We start from the raw sequence: 17,929 nt of genomic DNA on the forward strand, positions 1-17,929 counted from the left end.
TGGGCGTGGTGGCGCATGCCTGTAATCCCAGCTACTCAGGAGGCTGAGGCAGGAGAAACGCTTGAACCAGGGAGTCAGAGGTTGTGGTGAGCCGAGATCGTACCACTGTACTCCAGCCTGGCAGCAGAGCGAGACTCCGTCTCAAAAAAAAATTTTTTTAAATAAAATAAAATAAGGAATAAGGTTGTTACAAAACCCAAAGTGAGGGATTGAAACCACCTTTGCAAAAATTATAACAGAAAATTTTGATGGTGAAAGAGATCTGACCTAACTGATTCCATCTTGCTTCTAAACTCCAAGCTGTCCTTGTTCATTACAGGGCATAGGCCGAAGTCACTTTGGGAGGAACTTGTTTACCTTTGAAACAAAAGACGATAACAGCCCTTTCCCAAAACAAACTCCCTTCCTGCCATGGAGCTAGACTGCCTTAGCAGGACTAACACATTGGACAGAAGATTAGAAATTATGGTTTAAGAGTCATGCAGCCTCTGGCTGCAAGATTCTGAACCTCCTCAAACTGCTCCTGAGGATAACGTCACTATTGTCAGATGTAAGATCAGTGACTGAGATATTTTGCAGACCCTGTGCTCGATGGCTCAGCTGGCACCACCCAGATCGATAAAGTGGCTCATCTGGTCTTGTGGGCCTCACCCAGGAACTGACTCAGGACAAGAGGACATCTTTGACTCCCTGTGATTTCATCTCCAACCTGACCAATCAGCACTCCCCACTTTCTGAACCCCTATTGGCCAAGTTATCCTTAAAAACCCAGATCCAGGCCGGGCGCAGTGGTCCATGCCTGTAATCCCAGCACTTTGGGAGGCCAAGGCGGGTGGATCACCTGAGGTCAGAAGTTCGAGACCAGCCTGGCCAACATGGCGAAACTCCATCTCTACATAAACACAAAAATTAGCCAGGTGTGGTGGCATAAGCCTGTAGTCCAAACTACTTGGGAGGCTAAGGTAGGAGAATCACTTGAACCCGGGAGGCAGAGGTTGCAATGAGCTGAGATCATGCCACTGCTCTCCAGCTTGGGCGACACAGCAAGGCTCTATCTCAAAAAAAAAAAAAAAAAAACCCCAAAAACAAAAAAACAAAAAACAGATCCAGCTGGGCACAGTGGCTCATGTCTATAATTCCAGCACTGTGGGAGGCCAAGACAGGCAGATTGCTTGAGTCCAGGAGTTTCAGACCAGCCTGGAAACTGGCAAAATGCTGTCTCTACAAAAATGCAAAAATTAACTAGGCACAGTGGTGTGTACCTGTAGTCCCAGCTACTCAGGAGGCTGAAGTGGGAGGATCACTTGAGCCCAAGAAGTCAAGGTTGCAGTGAGCTGTGAACACGCCACTGCACTCTAGCCGGGGAGACAGAAACCTTGTCTCAAATCCTCCCTTCCAGTCCTTGAGTTTTTGAGGAGACTGATTTGAGTCATAATAAAATGTCAGTCTCCCATACAGCTAGTTCTGCGTGAATTAAATTTTCTCTATTGCAATTCCCTTGTCTTCATAAATCAGCTCTAGGTAGTGGGCAAGGAGAAACTACTGGGTTGTTATAGGAGGATCTAAATGGTACCCCATATTCAGGCACAGACACATCGCAAATCCTTCAGATGACATTTGGTTTCATTTTCAAAACACTTTCTTATTACAATCTATTGATCCACTGGCCTTGCTGCTAACTATAGCAGTTGTCTTTGCAGATGGTCTGTCAACCACCTAACCCCTTTCTTTCCCCACTTTGCTTCTGTAATCAGAGATTGAGGTGAGGAATTGGTCATCTGAGAAGTCCTGGACAGGGGTGGTGTTTGGTGGAGCCACCATTGACTAGAAATTGACCATTTACCAACCAAGGGCTACGGGTTGCCATCTGCACACCCATCTTTTGGTTCAAATTGGCAATTTCTTCAAACTGGAACTGAAATTCTGATGAAATTCTTTGATGATTGAGGCTGGGACTATTCATGTTACTGGCAAACTTCCTGAGAAGGAAATTCCACTTTTTTCCCTCATTATAGTGACATGATGTCTTACTACGGTTGCTTAACTCAAGGTCCTGAGGGATGCGAGTACCTGAAACATACTTCAGATGAGCTTAAGCAAAAAATTACAAGTAGAAAGAGGAAGGAACTGGAGAGAGGGCAGCAGTTCTTATGGAAAGAGAGGATTAAGCCAGGCTTGGGCTTAAGGACTAGCGTCCAGCCCCTCCCCCAGCTCCTAACCATGAATGAGACTCAAGCTCTGAATGCCTGTGCCTCCCAGATTCTCACCTGAGAGAACCCGTTGATCCACATCACTCTTCATTAAAAGGGTCATAAAGGCAATAGTTGCACTGCAGCTGCCTAAAGGATTTTTTTGTTTTGTTTTTTGTGTTTTTTTGAGATGGAGTCTTGGTCTGTCACCCAGGTGGGAGGCCGGTGGCACGATCTTGGCTCACTGCAAACTCTGCCTCCCGGGTTCAAGTAATTCTCCTGCTTCAGCCTCCTGAGTAGCTGGGATTACAGGCGCCCACCACCACACCTGGCTAATTTTTGTATCTTTAGTAGAGACGGGGTTTTGCCATGTTGGCCAGGCTGGTCTCGAACTCCTGACCTCAGGCGATCTGCCCACCTCGGCCTCCCAAAGTGATTACAGGCATGAGCCACTGTGCCCGGCCATAAAAGGAATTATAGGCATGAGCCACTGTGCCTGGCCATAAAGGGATTACAGGCATGAGCCACTGTGCCCGGTCATAAAGGAAATTTTATTTGTCGTTTGTTTTCACACTATTACTGGGAGCCACAGGTGAAGGGACCTCCTCCCTAACAATGGAGGGGTTCACAGTTTCTGCAGCCACTCCAAGCTTGGGGTGGCTGGGCAGGTGCGAATGTCCCTATCTTCTTGCAGGGGCACTGGGTGGCTGTGGGGTGGGGCCTGGTGAACCATGATGGCAGGGGGGTGCAGGAGTGGGTCCACAGAACCATAGGAGGCCCCAGAAGGTGCAGGGCACGGCCAGCTCAGCTCCTTGGCCTGGGCATTGCTAAGAAGGCAGAGTCTCAAGGCCATCTTAGTCTCGGTGGCCACGCCAAGGGCATTTTTTCAGCTGCTGTTGGTGTGAAGGCATGCTGTCTATCAGGTGCTCCTTGAATAATGTTTTAGATCACCCTCAATTTCATGAGCACGTCTGGGCTTTCGGTGGAGCCTATCTCAATTCTCTTGCTTCCAAAATTACTGGTGGCTCACATGTGTAATCCCAGCACTTTGGGAGGCTGAGGCAGGAGGATCACTCGAGGCCAGGAGTTCGGCACCTTTTTTTTCCTTCTTGAGATGCAGTTTTACTCTGACACCCAGGCTGGAGTGCCGTGGCATGATCTCAGCTCACTGCAACCTCCGCCTCCCAGGCTCAAGCGATCCTCTCACTGCAGCGTCCCAAGTAGCCAGGACTACGGGTGCACACCACTGCACCAGGCTAATTTTTGTATTTTTTGTAGAAACAGGATTCTGCTTTGCTGCCCAGGCTGGTCTTGAACTCCTGGGCTCAACAGATCTGACTGCCTTGGCCACCCAAAGTTCTGAGATTACAGGTATGAGTCACTGAGTCTGGCCTGGAGTTTGAGAGTAACCTGGGCAACAGAACAAGACCCCTCCTCTACCAAAAAAAAAAAAAAAAAATTAGCCAAGTGTGGTGGCAGGCACCTGTGGTTCCAGCTGTTTGGGAGGCTGAGGTGGGAGGACGGCTTGAGCCTGGGAGGTTGAGGTTTCAATGAGCTGTGATCAAGCCTCTGCACTTTAGCCTGAGTGACAGAGCCAGACCCTGTCTCAAAAATTAAAAATAAATAAATAAATAAATAAATAAATAAATAAATAACCTGCCATGCTACAAAACTGTGGTCTCCAAAGAACAGAGAGGTAATCAATCAACTTTCAGGAAACGATGGGGTTCTCTCTGTGCCAGGCCCATCCATCTGTGGACCTCCAAATGTGTGTTCTGGAACCCTTTGGAAGGCCTTCCTGGAGAATTAAAGTCTCTGTTACTTTTTTTTTTTTTTGAGATGGAGTCTTTCTCTGCCACCAGACTGGAGTGCAGTGGCACGATCTCTGCTCACTGCACCTTCCACCTCCCGGGTTCAAACGATTCTCCTGCCTCAGTCTACTGAGTAGCTGGGACTACAGGCGTGTACCACCATACCCAGCTAATATTTGTATTTTTAGTATAGATGGGGTTTCACCATGTTGGCCAGGATGGTCTCGATCTCTTGACCTCGTGATCTGATCACCTTGGCCTCCCAAAATGCTGGGATTTACAGGCGTGAGCCACCATGCCCAGCCTTCTGTTACTTATATATTGCTTAATAAGCTCAGGGCAAAGAAATACTCCTTGGGAGGCTTGGTTGAAGCTCGTACCTGGCCGTGAGGTTCTGTTCACTGTTTCTTGTCTTCTGTGACAAAAGAGACAGCGGTATTTTGCAACCAGTGCTGGATTCTCTTTGGGCTCAAATTTAACATTTGGCCACCCTCTGTGTCTTCAGCAAGAAGGAGTTTGTGTGTGGCATTTCAAACATCAGGCCTGACCTATAGCCCACAATCCCACGGCCCTGTCCCACGAAAGCCAAGCGCTTCTGAGCTCTTAACAAATATTGATACACCCGGAGCTCTGGCCGCACCCAGACCAGGATTTCCATCTATCAGCAGGTGCTAGGAACAGTACAGGATGTTCTCAATGCAACTCCAAAAAGAAGAGAAAGTGAACTGACCAACTGACGTCCTCAGGTTGAAAAACAGTTGATTTCTTTTCGGCATGCTAACAAAATACGTCATAGGCTGTGCACAGTGGCTCACGCCTGTAATCCCAGCACTCTGGGAGGCCAAGGCGAGTGGATCACTTAAGGTCAGGAGTGCAAGACCAGCCTGACCAACATGGTGAAACCCCGTCTCTACTAAAAAAATACAAAATAGCCAGGTGTGGTGGCACATGCCTGTAATCCCAGCTACTCAGGAGGCTGAAGAGGTAGAATTGCTTGAGCCCAGGAGGCGGAGGTTGTGGTGAGCCGAGATCGTGCCACTGCACTCCAGCCTGGGCAACAAGAGCCATCTCAAAGAAAAATAATAATAATTAAAGTTAAGCAAAAAGATATATGATGCTGGAGTAGGAAAATGATATTGCCTGGTTTAGATTTTGTTAAAGCAACATGAATGCAAAGATGTAAACACAGTTGGAGAGAGGCTGTATTCAACATGATCATCATTTGATCACCATCAATTATTATTGTATATATTTTTAATGTTCAATTTCATTTCATTGATTTTTTTGTTGTTGTTATTGTATTTTTTTTTCCAAGATGGGATCTCACTGTGTTGCCCAGGCTGGTCTTGAACTCCTGGGCTCAAGCAATCCTCCTGCCTCGGCCACTCAAAGTGCTGGGATTACAGGTGTGAGCCACTGCACCCAGCCATCATCGATTAGTATAGCTAAGATTTGCACTGGGACTACAGGCGTGTTAGACGCAGCTAAGTGTTTTACATAGATGATCTCATTTAATCATTTCAATAACATTATGGGCTAGGTGCTATTTCTGACTTCACAGATAAGGGAATTGAAGCCCAGAAAGTTTGAGTAACTTGTCCAAATTCATACAACTGGTACGTGATGAACCCGGTGAACAAATACAGGCAGTCTGACTCCAGAGTCTTTGCTTTTAAAGTTCTGAGAACATACAAAGTGAGAGATACACAACTGGAACTGGAAAAAGTAGGGCAAATACCTTGACCTGGTTGGAGTCAGTATTTCCAGAACTTCCCAGGATGTTCTAGGCTGTAACAGGCTGTTCATTAGGCCCTAAGGCCCCTCCCAAGCCGAGGCTGTGATCATATACTTAAGCTGCCTGGCACGATGCCTAGAACTTAGTGGATGCCCCTGCAAATGCTGTTTCCCTTCTCAGATCTCACGGCAGGTTGACCCTTTTCTTCCTTGTTCAAGGTTCTTACCTTTCTAAAGAAGGTACCACTTCGTAAGGAGGCAGGTCAAAGATGGTCATTGTGGCTGGGTGCAGTGGCTCATGCCTGTAATCCCAGCACTCCGGGAGGCCGAGGTGGGTAGATCACTGAGGTCAGGAGTTCAAGACCAGACAGCCTGGCCAACATAGTGAAACCCCATCTCTACTAAAAATACAAAAATTAGCCAGGCAGGTGGCGCAGGCCTGTAATCCCAGCTGCTCGGGAGGCTGAGGCAGGAGACTCACTTGAACCCAGGAGGTGGAGGTTGCAGTGAGCCAAGATGTGTCACTGCACTCCAGCCTGGGTGACAAGAGCAAAACTCTGAAGAAAAAGAGAGAGAGAGAGAGAGAGAGAGAGAGCGAGATAGAGCGAGAGCGAGAGAGAGAGAACATTTTTACAGTAAAAAAAAAAAAAAAAACCAAGAAACAACCTAAATGTCCACTAGTAGGGGAATAGATACAGTCGCTCAATGGAATACACTACAGCAGTGAAGAAAAATGAACCACGGTTACTTGTATCAATAGGACTAAAACTTGAGCATAACATCTAGAGCAAAAAGCAAGTTGCCAGAAGACATATACAATCTGGTAACATATCTATAAATACTTAAAACATGTGAAACAAAGCCACACATTGTTTTTGGAAACATGGATATGTAATAACACACACAAATCATGGGTGAGAAGAATGTTCACTAACTTCAAAATAGAAATTACCTCTGCAGAGGAATACCAGGGAGCAAAGTGGAATGGAGGGAGGCTTCAGATGTATCTGTAACACTTTCACTTTGTTTTTTGTTTGTTTGTTTGTTTGTTTGTTTTTTGAGACGGAGTCTCGCTCTGTCGCCCAGGCTGGAGTGCAGTGGCCGGATCTCAGCTCACTGCAAGCTCCGCCTCCCGGGTTCGGGCCATTCTCCTGTCTCAGCCTCCTGAGTAGCTGGGACTACAGGCGCCCGCCACCTCGCCCGGCTAGTTTTTTGTATTTTTTAGTAGAGACGGGGTTTCACCGTGTTAGCCAGGATGGTCTCGATCTCCTGACCTAGTGATCCGCCCGTCTCGGCCTCCCAAAGTGCTGGGATTACAGGCTTGAGCCACCGCGCCCGGCCTGTTTGTTTGTTTTGAGACAGAGTCTCGCTCTGTCACCGAGGCTGGAGTGCAGTGGCAAGATCACAGCTCACTGCAGCCTGAACTTCCCAGGCTCAGGCCACCCTCCCATCTCAGCCTCCTGAGTAGCTGGGACTACAGGTGCACACCACCAAGCCTGGCTAATTTTATATATCTTTAGTAGAGAAGGAGTTTTGCCATGTTGCCCACGCTGGTCTGGAACTCCTGGGCTCAAGCGATCCACAAAGGCGGGAAGGTCACTTGTAAGGGAGCCACTGTACACAGCGTTGCTTAGTTTTAAAAGAAGGTTCTGCAAATGTCCTTCAATGGGTGAATAGTTAAACAAACTAGTAGGTCCATACCATGGGATCCTACTTAGCAATAAAAAAGAAATAAATTATTGATACAGGCAGCAACTTGGATGGATTTTTTTTTTTTTTTTGAGACGGAGTCTCGCTCTTGTCGTCCAGGCTACAGTGCAATGGTGCAATCTTGGCTCACTACAAACTCTGCCTCCTGGGCTCAAGTGATTCTCCTGCCTCAGGCTCCTGAGTAGCTGGGATTACAGGCATCCATCACTACGCCTGGCTATTTTTTTGTATTTTTAGTAGAGATGGGGTTTTACCACGTTGGCCACGCTGGTTGCGAACTCCTGACCTTGGGTGATCTGTCCGCCTAAGCCTCCCAAAGTGCTGGGATTACAGCACCGTGCCTGGCCATACTTGGATGGATCTTAAAGCATTAAATTATGCTGAGTGGATGCCAGGTGTGGTGGCTCACACCTGTAATCCCAGCACTTTGGGAGGCCGAGGCAGGCAGATCACCAGAGGTCAGGAGTTTGAGACCAGCTTGTCCAACATAGTGAAACCCCGTCTCTACTAAAAATACCAAAAAAATTAGCTGGGTGGGGTGGCAGGTGCCTGCAATCCCAGCCACTTGGGAGGCTGAGGTAGGAGAATCACTTGAACCTGGGAGGCAGAGGTTGCAGTGAGCTGAGATTGCACCATTGCACTCTAGCCTGGGCAACAGAGTGAGATCTCGTCTCAAAAATAAATAAATAAATAAATAAATATTATGCTGAGTGGGGAAAAAAACAGGCTTTTGTTTTTTGGGGGTTTTTTTTGAGACAAGGTCTCACTCTGTTGCCCAGGCTGGAGTGCAGTGGCACCATCATGGCATTTTTGTAGAAACGGGATTTCACCATATTGCCCAGGCTGGAAAAAGGGCCAGTTTCAAGAAGTTACATACTATATAATTTTACTTACATAATATTCTTAAAAAGATAAAATTACAGAGATGAAGAAGAACCCCAGCATCTCAGAATGTGACTATATTTGGAGGCAGGGACTTTAAAGGGGAACTGAGTTAAATTGAGGTCATTAGGGTGGGCCCTCATCCAGAATGGCTGATGTCCTTATGAGAAGAGAGGGTCAGGACACACACACACCCAGAGGGATGACCAAGTGAGGACTCAGGGAGAAGACGGCCATCTACAAGCCAAGGAGAGAGGCCTCAGAAGAAACCACGCTGCCAACAACTTATTGCAGACTTGGAGGCTTCAGAACTGTGGGAAAGTCCATTCCTGTGGACTAAGCCCCTCGGTCTGTAGAACTGTGCTATGGCCTGGGCAGGCTCTTACAGCGTCTGACCATCTTTTTTTTTTTTTGAGACGGAGTCTCGCTCTGTCACCCAGGCTGGAGTGCAGTGGCCGGATCTCAGCTCACTGCAAGCTCTGCCTCCCGGGTTTACGCCATTCTCCTGCCTCAGCCTCCCGAGTAGCTGGGACTACAGGCGCCCGCCACCTCGCCCGGCTCGTTTTTTTTTTTTTTTTTTTGTATTTTTTAGTAGAGACGGGGTTTTACCGTGTTAGCCAGGATGGTCTCGATCTCCTGACCTCGTGATCCGCCTGTCTCCGCCTCCCAAAGTGCTGGGATTACAGGCTTGAGCCAGCGCGCCCGGCCCTGACCATCTTTCTTAAATGTCTCAGCCAGAGGTTTCAGAGCTCAGTTGGAACACCCTATGTGTTTATTTAAAAACCACTTCTCACTTGTAAATTTGAATAGAATTTTACAGAAAGCCTGCTGTGCTGCACAGCAGAGAAATTCAACTTCAGAAAAAGCAGAATAATGTCCTTAATGGACAGATTGACTTTTTTCATAGGCAAACATTGCCCAACTGCTGCTTCTCTTTCCATCGACCTTTTGTTTAATGATGAAAACAAATCACAAAATCCATTAAAAAAACCACATCTTTTTGGCCAGGCGAGATGGTTCATGCTCGTAATCCCAGCACTTTGGGAGGCCAAGGCAGGAGGATCCCTTGAGCTTAGGAATTTGAGACCAGCCTGAGCAATACAGTGAGATCTTGTCTCTTCTGAAAATAAAACAACATTAGGTGGGCATGGTGGTGCACATCTGTGGTCTCAACTACATGAGGGGTTGAGATGGGAGGATCGCTTGAGCTGATGGTGGGGAGGGAGGCCAAGGCTGCAGTTAGCTATGATTGCATTCTGGCCTGGGTGACAGAGTGAGACCCCGTCTCAATGAAATGAAATGAAATAAAATAATTTAACAATTTAACAAGTGAAGGAGATTAAAAAAAAAAAAAAAAAAAAAAGGCTGGGCGCGGTGGCTCAAGCCTGTAATCCCAGCACTTTGGGAGGCCGAGACGGGCGGATCACGAGGTCAGGAGATCGAGACCATCCTGGCTAACACGGTGAAACCCCGTCTCTACTAAAAAAATACAAAAATCTAGCTGGGCGAGGTGGCGGGCGCCTGTAGTCCCAGCTGCTCGGGAGGCTGAGGCAGGAGAATGGCGTAAACCCGGGAGGCGGAGCTTGCAGTGAGCTGAGATCTGGCCACTGCAGTCCAGCCTGGGCAACAGAGCAAGACTCCGTCTCAAAAAAAAAAAAAAAATCACACTGTCTCTAGGGTTCCCATAGAGGCTGAACACTGATATTTCAGTCGAGATTTCAGCCAGGCTCATGCCTATAATCTCAGCACTTTGAGAGACTGAGGTGGGAGGATTGCTTGAGCTCAGGAGGTTGAGGACACAGTGAGCTATGATTGCACCACTGCACTCCGGCCTGGAAGACAGAGTGAGACCCTGTCTCCCCTGCAAAAAAAATATTAATTTTTAAAAAATTATTTTTTATTTCCCCCTGCTGTTCGTGAGGTGTATATGTGTGTGTGTGTGTGTGTGTGTGTGTGTGTGTGTGTGTATATATTTTTTTTTTTTTTTTTTTTTTGAGACAGAGTCTCAATCTCTCAGCTCACTGCAACCTCCACCTCCCGGGTTCAAGCGATTCTCCTGCCTCAGCCTCCCGAGTAGCTGGGATTACAGGTATGCGCCACCATACCCAGCTAATTTTGTATTTTTAGTAGAAATGGGGTTTCTCCATTTTGGTCAGGCTGGTCTCGAACTCCTGACCTCAGGTAATCCACCTGCCTCGGCCTCCCAAAGTGCTGGGATTACAGGCGTGAGCCACCACACCCGGCCATAATTTTTGTATTTTTAGTAGAGATACCCGGGGTTTCATCACGTTGGCCAGGATGGTCTCGATCTCTTGACCTCGTAATCTGCTCACCTTGGCCTCCCGAAGTGCTGGGATTACAGGTGTGAACCACCGCGCCCGGCCAAAAAAAATTTTTTTTAGACGGAGTCTCATTTTGTCACCCAGGCTGGAGTGCAGCAGCATGATCCCGGTTCACTGTAACCTCTGCCTGCTGGGTTCAAGTGATTCTCCTGCTTCAGCCTCCCGAGTAGCTGGGATTACAGGCGTGCACCACCACACCTGGCTAATTTTTTTGTTTGTTTTTGTTTTTGTTTTATTCTGTTTTTAGTAGATCCAGGTTTTCATTATGTTGGCCAGGCTGGTTTCAAACTCCTGACCTCAAATGACCCACCCGCCTTGGCCTCCCAAAGTGCTGGGATTACAGGTGTGAGCCACTGTGCCCAGCCTGTAGCAAAAATTTTTTAAACAAAACTGCAAAAATTATTACAGCCAACCGAGAAAAAACTCTCCTCAATATTATGTTATTATGTCTAACAAAGAATATTCACATAAAGCTCCTAAGAATTATCTTTCTTTGCTTTTTTTATTTTTTTCTAAGAGATGGGGTCTCCTGGTATTGCCAGGCTGGTCTCATGCTCCTGCCTTCAAGTGATCCTCCCTGCCTTGGGCTCCCAAAGTTCTGGGATTACGGGCATGAGCTACCATGCCCAGCTCCATCTTTCTAAAACAAAAACTGAATTATGTTTCGTTTCTGTCTCAAAACCCTTCAATTATCAACAACAACAAAAAGTTCAAACCCCTCAGCCTGGCCTTCACTCCCAGGCTACATGACCTTCACTCTCTGGCTGGCAGAGGTGAAGAAAAGTGGCCTTTGGAATCAGATGTCTCTGGGTTGAAATTCTGGCTTGACCACTCTTTGGGTGGGTTCTGAGAACCCAGAGAGAGTGAGAGAGGCCTACCACTGTTTCAGCTCTTGGAGCTTTTGATATTTTTTCCATTGAGATATTAATTCATCTACTATAAAATTCCTCCTTAAGCAAAATTGGGGCTGGGCGTGGTGGCTCATGCCTGTAATCCCAGCACTTCGGGAGGCTGAGGCAGGTGGATCATTTGAGGTCAGGATTTCAAGACCAGCCTGGCCAACATGGTGAAACCCTGTCTCTACTAAAAATACAACAATTAGCCAGGAGTGGTGGTGCGTGCCTGTAATCCCAGCTACGCAGGAAGCTGAGCACAAGAATTGTTTGAGGCCGGACATGGTGGCTCATGCCTGTAATCCCAGCACTTTGGGAGGCTAAGGCGAGGTAAGGAGATCGAGACCATCCTGGCTAACACGGTGAAACCCCGTCTCTACTAAAAATACAAAAAATTAGTCAGGCATAGTGGCAGGTGCCTATAGTCCCAGCTACTTGGGAGACTGAGGCAGGAGAATGGCGTGAACCTGGGAGGCGGAGCTTGCAGTGAGCCGAGATCGCACCACTGCACTCCAGCCTGGGTGACAGAGCAAGACTGTCTCAGAAAAAAAAAGGATTGCTTGAACCCAGGGGGCAGAGGTTGCAGTGAGCCAAGATTGCACCACTGCACTCCAGCCTGGGTGACAGAGTGAGACTGTCTCAAAATGATTAAAAAAAAAAAAAGAAAAAGTCATGTTTGCCTGTAGAACACTTTCTTACATGCAGGAGACTTTCTCTTAGACACATGCCTGGAGGGTCTGAGAGGGACAGGGCTGGGCTCACCAATTCGAACTTCTGCCAATACCCTGCATGCTTCTCTCGCTAAGAGCTAAGTCAAGACTTCCCCTGTCATCACCACTGCCTGTGGTCAGTCCTCTATTACCAGCGGCGTGAAACAGAATGCAATTGAGGAGAACCAACTAATTGCAAAAGCAAAGCCTGAGAAATCCCACGAGTGATGGATCCGCCAATTCCGGTGGCCACAGGGAGGTCCCTGGTTTCTGGCTGCACGCTGGCCATGGTGACCAGGCGTCCTTGGGCAGGAGACGGCTTCAAATGTGGACCGGAGTCTTAGCGACCCGAGGGGTTCTTTGAGAAACCAAGACACCACACGGCTCCCCCAGGACCATACCATTGAGCTCTCAATCACAATTCAGCCGAGGACACTGTCTTAGTCTGCCAGGACTGCCATGACACAGTACCATGGACTGTGTGGCTTATAAACAATAGTTCAATTCCCACAGTTGTGGAAGCTGGAAGTTCAAGATCAAGGCGGCAGCAGATTCAGCGTCTGAGGAGGATGGTGAGGACCTGCCACCTGGTGCATAGATTTCCTCTCTATGTTCTCACACAGCACAAGGGAGAAGGGAGCTCTCTGGAGGCCTCTTGGATTAGGGCATGAATCCCATTCATAAGGGCTGCACCCTGATGACCCGATCACCTCTCAAATGCCCTGCCTCCTAATCCTATCATTTAAAGGGTTAGGATTTCAAAAGGTAAATTTGGGAGGAAGAGGGGACAGATTCAGACCACAGCAGACAACTACTAAAAGCAAATACTACACTTGATCTTAGCCAAGAGGCCCAGAAGCAATAAATTCACTTTTCTCTTTTTTTGAAACAGGGTCTTGCTCTGTCACCCAGGCTGGAGTGCAGTGGTGCAATCACGGCTCATTGCAGCCTCTGCCTCCCGGGCTCCAGTGATTCTCCTGCCTCAGCCTCCTGAGTAACTGGGATTACAGACACACGCCACCATGCCTGACTAATTTTTGTAATTTTGTTGAGACAGTCTCCTGAGTAGCTGGGATGACAGGCACACGCCACCACGCCTGACTAATTTTTGTAATTTTGTTGAGGCACAGTCTTGCTATGTTGCCCAGTCTGGTCTCAAACTCCTAGGCTTAAGCAATCCTCCCACCTCAGCCTCCCAAAGTGCTGGGATTACCAGTGTGAGCCACTGTGCCCGGCCAAATTCACTCTTTTAAAGTATACTATTCACTCATTTTTAGTATATCCACAAGCTTGTACAATCACCATGACTATCTAATTTCAGAACTTTTTCATCACCCCAAAAAGAAACTCTGTGCCCACTGGCAATCATTCATTCCCCATTCATCCCTTTCCTCACCCCCAGCAAACACCAGTAGATCTATCTCTAGAGTCATGATTTATTTTTTTAAATGAAGAAATGCCACAAAAGGATTAGAAAAATTACAGAAGTGGGGTTGGGCACGGTGCCTCAAACCTGTAATCCCAGCACTTTGGGAGGCTGAGGCAGGCGGATCACGAGGTCAAGAGATCAAGACCATCCTGGCCAACATGGTGAAACCCCGTCTCTACTAAAAATACAAAAATTAGCCAGATGTGGTGGTGGGCGCCTATAGTTCCAGCTACTCAGGAGGCTGAGGCGAGAGAATGGTATGAACCCGGGAGGCAGAGCTTGCAGTGAGCCGAGATTGTGCCACTGCACTCCAGCCTGGGTGACAGAGCGAGACTCCGTCTCAAAAAAAAAAAAAAATTACAAAAGGGGAATTTAGATGGGAGGAAAAAACGCCTGAAACAAGACTTCCTTCCCCATCTGGTTTTAGCCTGCTTGTTCTTCCGGAGTTGGGTGCCACAGTGTAAATGCAGCCTTGGTTTCTGTTGGGGCCTGGCAAGAAAATTCACATGGGACTTTGTCTCCTATGTGCTGGGCAGGAGACCACGAAACATCACTTAGCCTAGATATGAAGACCAATGTGGTAGTTTCAAATATATCAATAATTTCTTTGAAACTCCTCTCTTCAAAAGACAGAGTCTAATTTCCTTCCCCCTTGAATGCAGGCCAGACTTAGTGACTTTCTTTTAATGAGTAAAATGTGGTAGAAATGATATTATGTGACTTTAAAAGCTGGGCATAAAAGGGGTAGGGGACTGGACACTGGGGCTCATGCCTGGAATCCCAGCACTTTGGGAGGTCAAGGTGGGAGGATCACTTGAGCCCCAAAGTTCAACACCAGCCTGGCCCACACAAGGAGACCCTGCCTCTATGAAAAGTAAAAATTAAAAAATTAGCCGGGCGTGGTGGTGAGTGCCTGTGGACCCAGCTACTCAGCAGGCTGAGGTGGGAGGATCACTTGAGCCCAGGAGTTCAAGGCTACAGTGAGTCATAATTACACCATTGTACTCCAGCGTGGGTGACAGAGTGAGATCCTGTTTCAAAAAAAAAGGATACTGTGATGCCTCCAGCTTTGTTCTTTTGACTTAGGATTGTCTTGGCAATGTGGGCTCTTTTTTGGTTCCATATGAACTTTAAAACAGTTTTTTCCAATTCTGTGAAGAAACTCATTGGTAGCTTGATGGGGATGGCATTGAATCTATAAATTACCTTGGGCAGTATGGCCATTTTCACAATATTGATTCTTCCTATCCATGAGCATGGTATGTTCTATACTATACTACAAGGCTACAGTAACCAAAACAGCATGGTACTGGTACCAAAACAGAGATATAGACCAATGGAACAGAACAGAGTCCTCAGAAATAATACCACACATCTACAGCCATCTGATCTTTGACAAACCTCAGAAAAACAAGAAATGGGGAAAGGATTCCCTATTTAATAAATGGTGCTGGGAAAATTGGCTAGCCATAAGTAGAAAGCTGAAACTGGATCCTTTCCTTACTCCTTATACGAAAATTAATTCAAGATGGATTAGAGACTTAAATGTTAGACCTAATACCATAAAAACCCTAGAAGAAAACCTAGGTAATACCATTCAGGACATAGGCATGGGCAAGGACTTCATGTCTAAAACACCAAAAGCAACGGCAACAAAAGCCAAAATGGACAAATGGGATCTAATTAAACTAAAGAGCTTCTGCACAGCAAAAGAAACTACCATCAGAGTGAACAGGCAACCTACAGAATGGGAGAAAATTTTCGCAATCTACTCATCTGACAAAGGGCTAATATCCAGAACCTACAAAGAACTCAAACAAATTTACAAGAAAAAAACAAACAACCCCATCAAAAAGTGGGCAAAGGATATGAACAGACAGTTCTCGAAAGAAGACATGCATACAGCCAACAGACACATGAAAAAATGCTCATCATCACTGGCCATCAGAGAAATGCAAATCAAAACCACAATGAGATACCATCTCACACCAGTTAGAATGGCCATCATTAAAAAGTCAGGAAACAACAGGTGCTGGAGAGGATGTGGAGAAATAGGAACACTTTTACACTGTTGGTGGGATTGTAAACTAGTTCAACCATTATGGAAAAGAGTATGGCGATTCCTCAAAGATCTAGAACTAGAAGTACCATATGACCCAGCCATCCCATTACTGGGTATATACCCAAAGGATTATAAATCATGCTGCTATAAAGACACATGCACACGTATGTTTATTGCGGCACTATTCACAATAGCAAAGACTTGGAATCAACCCAAATGTCCATCAGTGACAGACTGGATTAAGAAAATGTGGCACATATACACCATGGAATACTATGCAGCCATAAAAAAGGATGAGTTTGTGTCCTTTGTAGGGACATGGATGCAGCTGGAAACCATTATTCTCAGCAAACTATCGCAAGAACAGAAAACCAAACACCGCATGTTCTCACTCATAGGTGGGAACTGAACAATGAGATTACTTGGACTCAGGAAGGGGAACATCACACACCGGGGCCTATCACGGGGAGGGGGGAGGGGGGAGGGATTGCATTGGGAGTTATACCTGATATAAATGACGAGTTGATGGGTGCAGCACGCCAACATGGCACAAGTATACATATGTAACAAACCTGCACGTTATGCACATGTACCCTAGAACTTAAAGTATAATAATAAAAAAAAATAAAAAAATAAAAAAAAGGTACTGGCTTCTCTGTCTCTGTCTCTCTCTCTCTGTTTTGGCCGACATGCTGGGAGGAAGCCCAGAGCTCCTGGGGAGACTGTGGGGCTGCTCTGGTTGATACTCTGAACTAGGCCCTCAGCTGACAGCAGTGGGCAGTCTTCACAGACGTGTGGCCTGGTATCAGGCACAGAGCCGTGTGCTAAGAAGGTCCCCGGCCCATTTAAATTCTCTGCTATCACCATTTCGAAATTCTTCGTAATCTGTAAACAGCTTTATTGAGATATAATGCATATATTATAAAATTCACCCATTGAAAGTGAACCATTCAATGGTTTGTTCACAGAATTGTGCAAACATCACTACATTCCATTTCCATTACAAATCACTCTCCATCTCTACCCCCAGTACATTCTTCATCGTTTCTTAACCAGGGCCCTGTGTTTCACTGTTCGCTGAAAACCAGAAATTATGAAGCCATCCTGACAGCTGGACCTGTACATGACTGTGCCTTCAGATGACCCCAGCCCCAGCCTTTGGGTCTTCCAGCTGAGGTCCCAGACATGTATAGCAGAGACCTGAATTCCTGACTCCTGGAAACCATCAGAGATGGTTTAGGCTATTATAGCTTGAGCTAATTTGTTATGCACCAATAGATAGGTAAAGCAAGCAAAAAACCATGGGACCAGGTGCAGTGCCTCACACCTATAATCCCAGCTCTTTGGGAGGCCAAGTCAAGAGGATCCCTTGAGCCCATGAGTTCCAATCTAGACTAGCCTGGGCAACATAGGGAGATCTCATCTCTACAAAGAAACAAAAATAAAATTAGCCAGGCATGGTGGCACACGCCTGTAGTCCCAGCTCCTTAGGAGGCTGAGGCAGGAGGATTGCTTGAGCTCAGGATTTTGAGGCTGCAGTGAGCTGTGATCACACCAATTCAGCCTGGTGACAGAGTGAAACCTCGACTCTAAAAAAAAGAAGAAAAGGCACACCAGGCTGGGCATGGTGGCTCACACCTGTAATCCCAACACTTTGGGGGGCCAAGGTGGGCAGCTCACTGGAGGCCAGGAGTTTGAGACCAGCCTGGACCACATAGCGAAACCCTACTTCTACTAAAAATACAAAAAAAAAAAAATTTGCTGTGTGTGGCGGCACAAACCTGTAATCCCAGCTACCCTGGAGGCTGAGGCATGAGAATTGCTTGAGCCTGGGAGGGGAGGTTGCAGAGAGCCGAGAATGTGCCACTGCACTCCAGCCTGGGCAACACAGCAAGACTCTGAAAAAAAAAAAAGAAAAGGAAGGAAGGAAGGAAAGGAGGGAGGGAGGGAAAGGCACACCAGATATCAAGACTAGCCACCCACAAATATTTTACTCCCATTAATGAAAACCTTGCAGAAGTGATAAACAGTGATTTTTACCATTCACTCAATGATACTGCACAGAGAGAGAGGCTGGGACCCTAACTGGTAAGAAATTCTTGCCCTTTTGCCAGCTGATCTCATTCCTGGCTTCCCTTTTCTGTGGCTTCCAGGAGAGCAGAGCAGC

The 17,929-nt window shown here is 46.8% G+C and overlaps 1 pseudogene; it reads right to left on the reverse strand.

Moving 5' to 3' along the window:
- Positions 1 to 13,015: 13,015 nt before the first annotated feature.
- Positions 13,016 to 13,134, reverse strand: LOC112429148 (U2 spliceosomal RNA; annotated as a pseudogene).
- Positions 13,135 to 17,929: the final 4,795 nt, after the last annotated feature.

Source organism: Macaca nemestrina, chromosome 10 (genome assembly GCF_043159975.1).
Source record: "Macaca nemestrina isolate mMacNem1 chromosome 10, mMacNem.hap1, whole genome shotgun sequence".
Lineage (NCBI taxonomy): Eukaryota > Metazoa > Chordata > Mammalia > Primates > Cercopithecidae > Macaca > Macaca nemestrina.